Here is an 8803-nt window from a genome sequence, read left to right as displayed (position 1 = left end):
ACAAATCAAGAATAAAGAAAATCAATCAATCAGTAATAAATAAATATTATAATAATAATAAAACGCCAAATAATAAAAACTTAAGAAACCACATATAGTTGGTGGGTAGACAAATTATTTTTTTCAGATTAAAATGAACAAAGCATTATTAGAGCCCTGTAGACATGACAAAACACGACTATAGTCACATTTATACTCTTTTTATTTACAACATATTGCGCAACTGCAGGGTCTTGAGACACATGCTAACTCGCAAACTAGAGAGCTAGCGACCTAAACGGTAGCCTTCGAGTTATTTCCTTTAAACTTAAAAAGCCAAAAACGTACCACTTCCACACGGATAGGGAGGATAACTATTAACAGTTATTTAACCTTTAACATGAACATTAATCAAACGTAATAATTTTTTCTGGGTACATGATACCATACAGCATCCATATCAAACTTGCGCGGGCCGCACTAACATTAAACTTTCATATCAAGGCGGGGGCCTCAAACTAGTGTCCTGCGGGCCACATTTGACTCCAAGAGTGCAGTGACGACTCAAGAGGTCACAAAAGACCCCACAACAACATCCAAATAAAAAAAAAAAATCTGCAGTCTGACAAGACCAAAGTTGAACTTTTTGGAAGGTTTGTGTCCCATTACACTTGCATTTCAGAACAACAACAACATCATACCTGCAGTAAAGTATGGTGGTGGTAGTGTAATGATCAGGGGCTGTTTTGCTGCTTCAAGACCTGGAGGACTTGCTGTGATAAATCGAACCACAAATTCTGCTCTCTACCAAAAAAATCCGAAAAGAAAATGTCCGGCCATCTGTTTGTGACCTCAAACTGAAACCAACTTGGGTTCTGCTGCAGGACAATGATCCAAAACACACCAGCAAGTCCACCTCTGAATGGCTGAAGAAGAACAAATTGAAGAATTTGGAGTGGCCTCGTCAAAAACCTGACCTGAATCCTACTGAGATGCTGTGGCGTGACCTTAAAAAGGTGGTTCATGCTGGAAAACTGTCCAATGTGGCTGAATTACAACAATTCTGCAAAAATGAGTGGGCAAAAATTCTTCTGCTGTAAGAGACTCATTGCATGTTCCAAGTTGATGTTGTTATTGACTAATATGTACATTTGTTTCATGGTCTGAAACATTTAAGAGTGACAAACGTGCAAAAAAATAAACCAAAATGTTTCACGCCACTGTTCATAGCCATGTTTATCTACACCCCCCCGAAACAATTCTATATATTGTTTATCATCTTCTATCCAAAAAACCCGATTAGCCAAAACATGAAGACATCATGTTGTTTGTTTTGAACATAGTCGATTTAATTAATTTTATTTTACCTTTATTTACCCAGGCAAAATAAAATAAAATAATTTTATTATTATAAAATAAAAGTTTATTTTATTTTACCTTTATTTACCCAGGCAAAATAAAATAATTGTATTATTATAAAATAATAGTTTATTTTATTTTACCTTTATTTACCCAGGCAAAATAAAATAAAATAAAATAAAATAAAATAAAAAATAAATAAAAAATAAATTAAAAATAAATTAAAAATAAATTAAAAATAAAAAAATAAATAAAATAAATAAAATAAATAAAATAAATAAAATAAATAAAATAAATAAAATAATAAAATAAATAAAATAAAAGACTATGTTCAAAACAAACAACACGATGTCCTCATTTTTTGGCTAATCGGGTTTATTTTAATATTACATGTCACCTCAAAGAATGTAAATCCGGGTCCAGAATTATATGAATATGTAGATGACGAAGATTGGATGTTATTTTGTGCCTTGATGGAGGAGACGAAAGATCAACAACAGGAAATTATAGCACAAATACGCCAAGATCTAAGAGGCCTTCTAACACGGATTGGAAATGTACAAACACAGAACAACAGCCTCAAGAGATCGATGATACAGTCATAAACCTTAAGGAGGAAAATAGAGGACTGTGCAAGGATACCAAGGCACTACGAGATGATATGAAGGTGACTACAAGATGATAACGCTCCCTTGCGTGCTGCTTTCAATGAGGTTAAAGATCCTATGATAGAAAATACAGCACTGTGCAATGATATCAAGGTATTACAGGATAATATCAAGGTACTACAGGAGTCTAATAATGCTATCTTGCATACCACTTCTGAGGAAGATAAAGAAGCAAAGGAAAAAAAATGGAACAAATGGATCAGAATGCACGAATGAACAATATGATCCTCACGGGGCTCTGAATTATATCTCGGACAAAATTCTGGGAGGATCTGACAAAGCCGAATGCTGACATCACCAAGAAAGTACATGACTTAAGGAAGCAGGGAAAGGTATTGTCAAAAAGGTTACCGACCCCTGCTGCAGAGGACGCCAGGTGAGATACATTACAGTCGTTTCCAACTGCTCGTATGTGCCCGCACTTTTATGTCAGGTCACATTTAGCTATGCATGCACAAATTAGCATTCCTCGGTGGTGCCTGCCCCTATCTCTGAAGGAGACCTTTGGAAAGTTTCCACGTCCTGACATGCATGATTTCATGAGTTCAGAAAGCTGCTCACATGAGCCAACAAAAGAAGGTTCTCAGACAAAAACTGTTTTCTAATCTTCAGAATAAAATTAGTTCTAAGTACCGTACTTTGAGGCGTGCGGGTGTGAAATAAGATGAAAATGAGTGTGAAGAACACACACGTCATCAGAGCGCAGTGTTCCTGCTGCTGCTGCTGTGTAGAACATTTGTCAGACACCTGCTGCTAATTTGAAGCCCTTTGCTGGACTTAAAAAACAATTGGAAGCTGATGTAAAGTAAGTAAGTTGAGGTGTTGATGCAGTTGGTTCGGCCCAGTCTTGACAGCTGCAGGTTTTGGTGCAGTCCATGTGGACTGTTGGTTAGTGTCAGGTAGACTTGTCAGGTAGTCACACTAGTATGGGGTGCTAACAAATACAAAAAACAAACAAACGGCACAACCTCCTGAGCTTGAATCCATGAAATATCTACACATATCTACACATATACATATATTTACACATCTATTGTATACGCTTATGTTCATACTCAGCACTTCCTTAGTATTATGGCTTTATTTATATAAAAAAATATTTCCTCCTCCTGTGGTTGAACAAATCTTTTCCAGTAATATTCTAACATTATTCTCATAAAATACAAGATTTTTTTTTCTTGTAATATCAAATTTAAAAACATTTTTTTTGCAACTTTATTATGGTAAAATTACAACATCATCCACAAATATTATCCTTATTATTTCCCTGAAATATTAAGACTTTATTCCCTTAATATTCACTTTTTTTTACACTGCTCATTTCCCTCATATTACCACAAGATTATTAGCGGAAATTTACAGTCTCATCCATCAAATACTACATCTTTTTCTGGCCATATTATGATTTTATTCCTATAGGTTACTACATATTTTTCTGGCCATATTATGATTTTATTCCTATAGGTTACTACATATTTTTCTGGTCATATTATGATTTTATTCCCATAGGTAAAATTCTAACTTTTTACACTTCTAAATTCACCACTTTCAACCTTCCTCAAAAAAAAGTTTATTGTTGTAGAATTATTATTCCCCCTCCTAATTATCATATATTACAGACTAATTAATTAAAGACTAAAATAATATTGATAAATGTATTTTTAAAAATGTTTTCTCCTTGAAATATTCATGCATAAAATTATGATTTAATTCTCAGAAATTTAGATTTTTTTTACCCCACATGATATTACATTTTAATTGTTTTCTTTAATATTAAGACAAGAGATAGCATACAAGCATACAAATGCCATATTGGTTAATATCAGTAATAATTTGTCTACCCACCAACTATATGTGGTTTCTTAAGTTTTTATTATTTGCCGTTTTATTATTATTATTATTATATTTATTTATTTATTACTGATTGATTGATTTTCTTTATTCTTGATTTGTTTTTTTTATATTAAGACAAGAGATGTCAATATCAGCATACAAATGCCATATTGGTTAATATCAGTATCTGATTTTTTTTCCCAATCATGAAAGCTGATATTAAAAAAATATTGTAAACATCCCATGTGTTTATACCACCATAGGAGATAAGTCATGTTACACATATCGGTATCGGCTGATATCGGTTAATATCAGTACCTGATTTTTTTCCCAATCATGAAAAACGATATTAAAGATGAATACTATATACATCACATGTGTTTTTCCACCACAGGAGATATGTCATGTTACACATATTGGTATCGGAAATTGAGGGTTGGACAATATCGGCATATCGTTTTTCTGCAAAAGAAAAAAAACAGTATCGGACATCACTAATTAAGACGTTATGGTCCCTCAATATCAATCTCAACCTTTTCCTTTATAATATTATGTAATGTTTTTATCTAAATAGTTTGATTTTATTGGTTCAAAAAATATAACCACTTAATTTTTGTAAAATCCCGACTTTTTTCATGGAAAATTGTAAAATAAATTTCATAAAATTCTGACTTTTTTTTGCCCGCAAAATTGCAGCTTGATTTTTGTAATATTTGACTTGATGTTTTTAAATCCTAACTTTATGATCATTGTCATATGATACTGTTCTGGTATACATTTTGGATTCGGCTTGACAGTCCGTAGCGTCAAAGAGGACGCTATTGTGGACTGATGGGGCTCGTTTGACCACGTCACCTCTTCTGTGTGCACCTCCTTATCCTCTACTTACTTATCCATCTGTTCCTACGGAGGTGACCATAGACTGTAGGAGTATGCTCACATTTACGGAATGATAGTTTGGGTTGGCCGGGGTTGAGTGGTAGAGCGAAACAGGCAGCTGGAAATGGGAGCTAAAGTGGAATGTGAGGAATTGGGTTGTGTGGTAGGGGCCCCCTTCAAGCCTAACAAACTCAGGGAGGTCCGAGGCCTGGTCTGGAGGCCTAGGATAAATAAACCGCGTGAGATGACCATGCGCCGTGCAGATATCTGCCATCACAGTGTCTCGGAGTCCATACACACCCAAGACTTTTTCTGTCCCACATGCTCATCACATCTCCATTCTGAATTCCATACTCGCTTTTAGTCCTCGTGTGGCCTCCATCTTTCCTGCAACTCCTTCCCAGTCATTTCTCCCCTCCACTACCACCAACCACCGTGCATTTCATGTCTCCCCAGCGACTCCATCCATCTGTCCGTTCGTCCATGCATGCATGGCTGGCTTTCCGTCTGGGGTTCTGTATGTGCCATAGGCAGCCCTACGGAACCGCTCTGGCATCCAGCCGTCTCACAGCAGCCAACACCCTGAAGGTTGAGGCCCACCATGTGTTTATTTAGAAAAGAAAGAGGCGTCCAGGCTGCTTGAAAACAGCATTTGTTACGTTTTTCCACCTCTCTACCATCATAAAATGGATGGAACAATTCATTTCAGGGCCTCAAACACAGCGAGGATTGACCACATTATATATCTGGAGTGTTTTTTTTACATTAGTGACCAGCGATATTGGGGCACCCAATTGCTTCATTTAAAGCAGGGGTCTCAAACATGCGGCCCGCGGGCCAAATGTGGCCCGCAGGACACTAGTTTGAGGCCCCTGCCTTGATATGAAAGTTTAATGTTAGTGCGGCCCGCGCAAGTTTGATATGGATGCTGTATGGTATCATGTACCCAGAAAAATTATTATGTTTGATTAATGTTCATGTTAAAGGTTAAATAACTGTTAATAGCTATCCTCCCTATCCGTGTGGAAGTGGTAAGTTTTTGGCTATTTAAGTTGAAAGGATATAACTTGAAGGCTACCGTTTAGGTCGCTAGCTCTCTAGTTTGCGAGTTAGCATGTGTCTCAAGACCCTGCAGTTGCGCAATATGTTGTAAATAAAAAGAGTATAAATGTGACTATAGTCGTGTTTTGTCATGTCTACAGGGCTCTAATAATGCTTTGTTCATTTTAATCTGAAAAAATTATTTGTCTACCCACCAACTATATGTGGTTTCTTACGTTTTTATTATTTGCCGTTTTATTATTATTATTATTATATTTATTTATTACTGATTGATTGATTTTCTTTATTCTTGATTTGTTTATTTATTTTTCATCTAATTTTGTGTAGAAAAATAAAAATTAAGATATTTGAGAACAGTGCAATGTTTTATCAGAGCTTTTATTGTAGAAAATCAGAACCAAAGCTTTTTTTTTTTTAATTTTTTTGTTTTTAATAAATGCGTTTTTTTTTTTTTTTTGGAAAACCTGATGCTGCCCAGTCTCACCCAGACCCTAGCTCCAGTGGCCCCCAAGTAAATTGAGTTTGAGACCCCTGATTTAAAGGTTATTTAATGTTCCCAAAAAAGTAGGCACATTTGGATGAAAGTGGTACCACCGCACTCGACTACAACACTTAAAGCACACCCACATACCCTGGAATGAGGTGTGTCTCACCTTAAATTGGGAGTGTGCATCGGCTGCAGAAGAAGAAGCTTCAGGTGTTGGTGGAAAAGGACCAGGCCATTAGTATCTAAAGTGTTGGAAAAAGAAACATTAAATATGGCAAATGTGTCAAATTAAAATATACATACATATAGCCCCTTTTTGAACAAAAAATATTTTTGAGAAGTTGTAATATTGTGAGGAAAAAATATTTTTTTAATTAGAATTAAGCTGTAATATTAAGAGGGAAAAAAAGTATTTTTTTAGAAAAAAAAGAAATATTTTCAGAATTAAGAAAAAATATTTTAGAATAAAAACATATGAAAAAAAACATTTTTTTCAGAGTAATGTTGAATGCTAAAACTAAAATAACATGACAAAAAATATTTTTTTTTGAATTATGATATGGGCGCCAGTGGCTCAGGAGGTCGAGCAGGTCGTTCAGAAAGCAGAAGGTTGGCGGTTTGATCCTCGCTCCCTCCATCTTGTCCCCTGGGCAAGACACTCACCCACCTGCCGGAAAGGCCGTAGGCATGAATTGGTAGCCATGTTTCCGTCAGAATACCGCAGGGCAGCTGTCGCCACGCATGTAGAGTACCACCACCAGGTTATTACTGAGGAGTGAGAAAATAATGGGTATTATTGAATGAAATAATAAGGATTTTTTTTTTTACAATAAAAATGAAAAATATGATAATTCAGTTTTAATGTTAGAAGAAAAACCTTCACTGAGGTAAATGAAACAAATACTGATTTCAGGGTGACATAGGTAAAAAAAAAGAGCTAAGAAAATAATACTAAGATGATACAAACGAATTATTTCCTTGCTTTCTCCGGTTTTAAGATGGTTATGTCTTATTAAATTCTATCTTTTCTCACAGGTTTGGTTTCCAAAAAAATGAAACAGTGTCATAAAACATTTTCATCTTGGGTGTTCCCCTTCATTTCCACTTCACATATTTCTGAGGGAAAAACCCCACGAGTGTCAACATGACTTTTCTATAATTAAGCAGATATCAATGAAAAGGCAACAAGAGTGACAGTTTTGTGCATTAAAAACGCTTCTTGTCAGTTTTTCGGAGACGAGCCGGAGCTGCCACCCACGGTCTCACACAAGATTAATTATGATAATGTATTTCTTTAGCTCCTTTTGTCAGCGTAATGAATGGTTGCTTTTCTGGGGGCAAAAACACACAAAACACAGAGCGCGACACAGACACACACTTTTCTTTAAGTCTTTGTTTGTGTCCTTGTAACGGAGGTATTGTCAGAGGAGCTGAGCAGGTGGTGACGCCAACCCAGACCTGGGCTCTTTAAAAAGGCTCAACAGAACCTCATGTGTGTGTGTGTGTGTGTAAACATGTCTGATTAGGACCGCTGCAGTGATTAAAATGCTTTAAAGATGATATCCTTCCACAACTCCATCATCTCTGGTTACATTTCTTACCATTAGCGAGTTGAGAACAGACCTCCGCCAAGGCCAAGCAATCCAAAATGAGCACATAAACTCAGGAAGGAACATATTGAAAAATGATTGGTATTGCAGTACCTTCACATAAAAAAATGTACATTACTGGCTTCTTCCAATATTTTTCATCATCTTCTGTTGTCCTGTAAAAACAGACACACAAGTGATGATGACATTACATCTTAATTTGATCAAAAACAAAATGTTGCAAACTTATTAGATGAAGTAAATTGGAATTCACGAGAGGGAAGAAGGTGAATTTTACAAGAAGAAAATGTTTTCTTTTTATGTGAATAAAGTCCTAATTTTTTACCAAGAATAAAGTTGTCATTGTACAACAAAGTCAACATATCTTCCTTACACCAGAATCATCATTTGATAGGAATTTGTTTTTTTTTGTTTATTTGGAATTTGTATTTGGAATAATGTCATACTATGAAATTCTACATGAATAAAGTCATAACATTAAAAATTCAATTCAATTAAAAACTCTACATTTCACAAGAATGACGCTGAAAAATCACCCAAATTAACTAATTCCAAGAAAAAATATATAATTTTCTTAGAAAAAAAGATATCATTTTATGAGAATACAATTAGAATTTTTCATTATTTCTTGTAAATTATGTTATGATATAATGAGAAAATATTACAAGAATGTTCTGATTGTGATAAATAAATTTAAAAAAATTCTACGATATTACATTTTTTTTATTTCACAAGAATTAAGTCATTTAATTACCAAAAAAATATTATTTTACTAGAATAAAAGATATCATTTTATGAGAATACAATTTGAATTTTTCATTATTTCTTGTAAATGATGTTATGATTATAATGAGAAAATATGACAAGAATGTCCCGATTGTGATAAATAAAAAACAAAACAAAATTCTACGATATTAAAAAAAATT

This window comes from Doryrhamphus excisus, linkage group LG6 (genome assembly GCF_037039965.1).
Source record: "Doryrhamphus excisus strain RoL-2023G ecotype Guam linkage group LG6, RoL_Dexc_Guam_v1.1, whole genome shotgun sequence".
Taxonomy (NCBI): Eukaryota; Metazoa; Chordata; class Actinopteri; order Syngnathiformes; family Syngnathidae; genus Doryrhamphus; species Doryrhamphus excisus.
Note: the sequence above shows the minus strand (reverse complement) of the source record.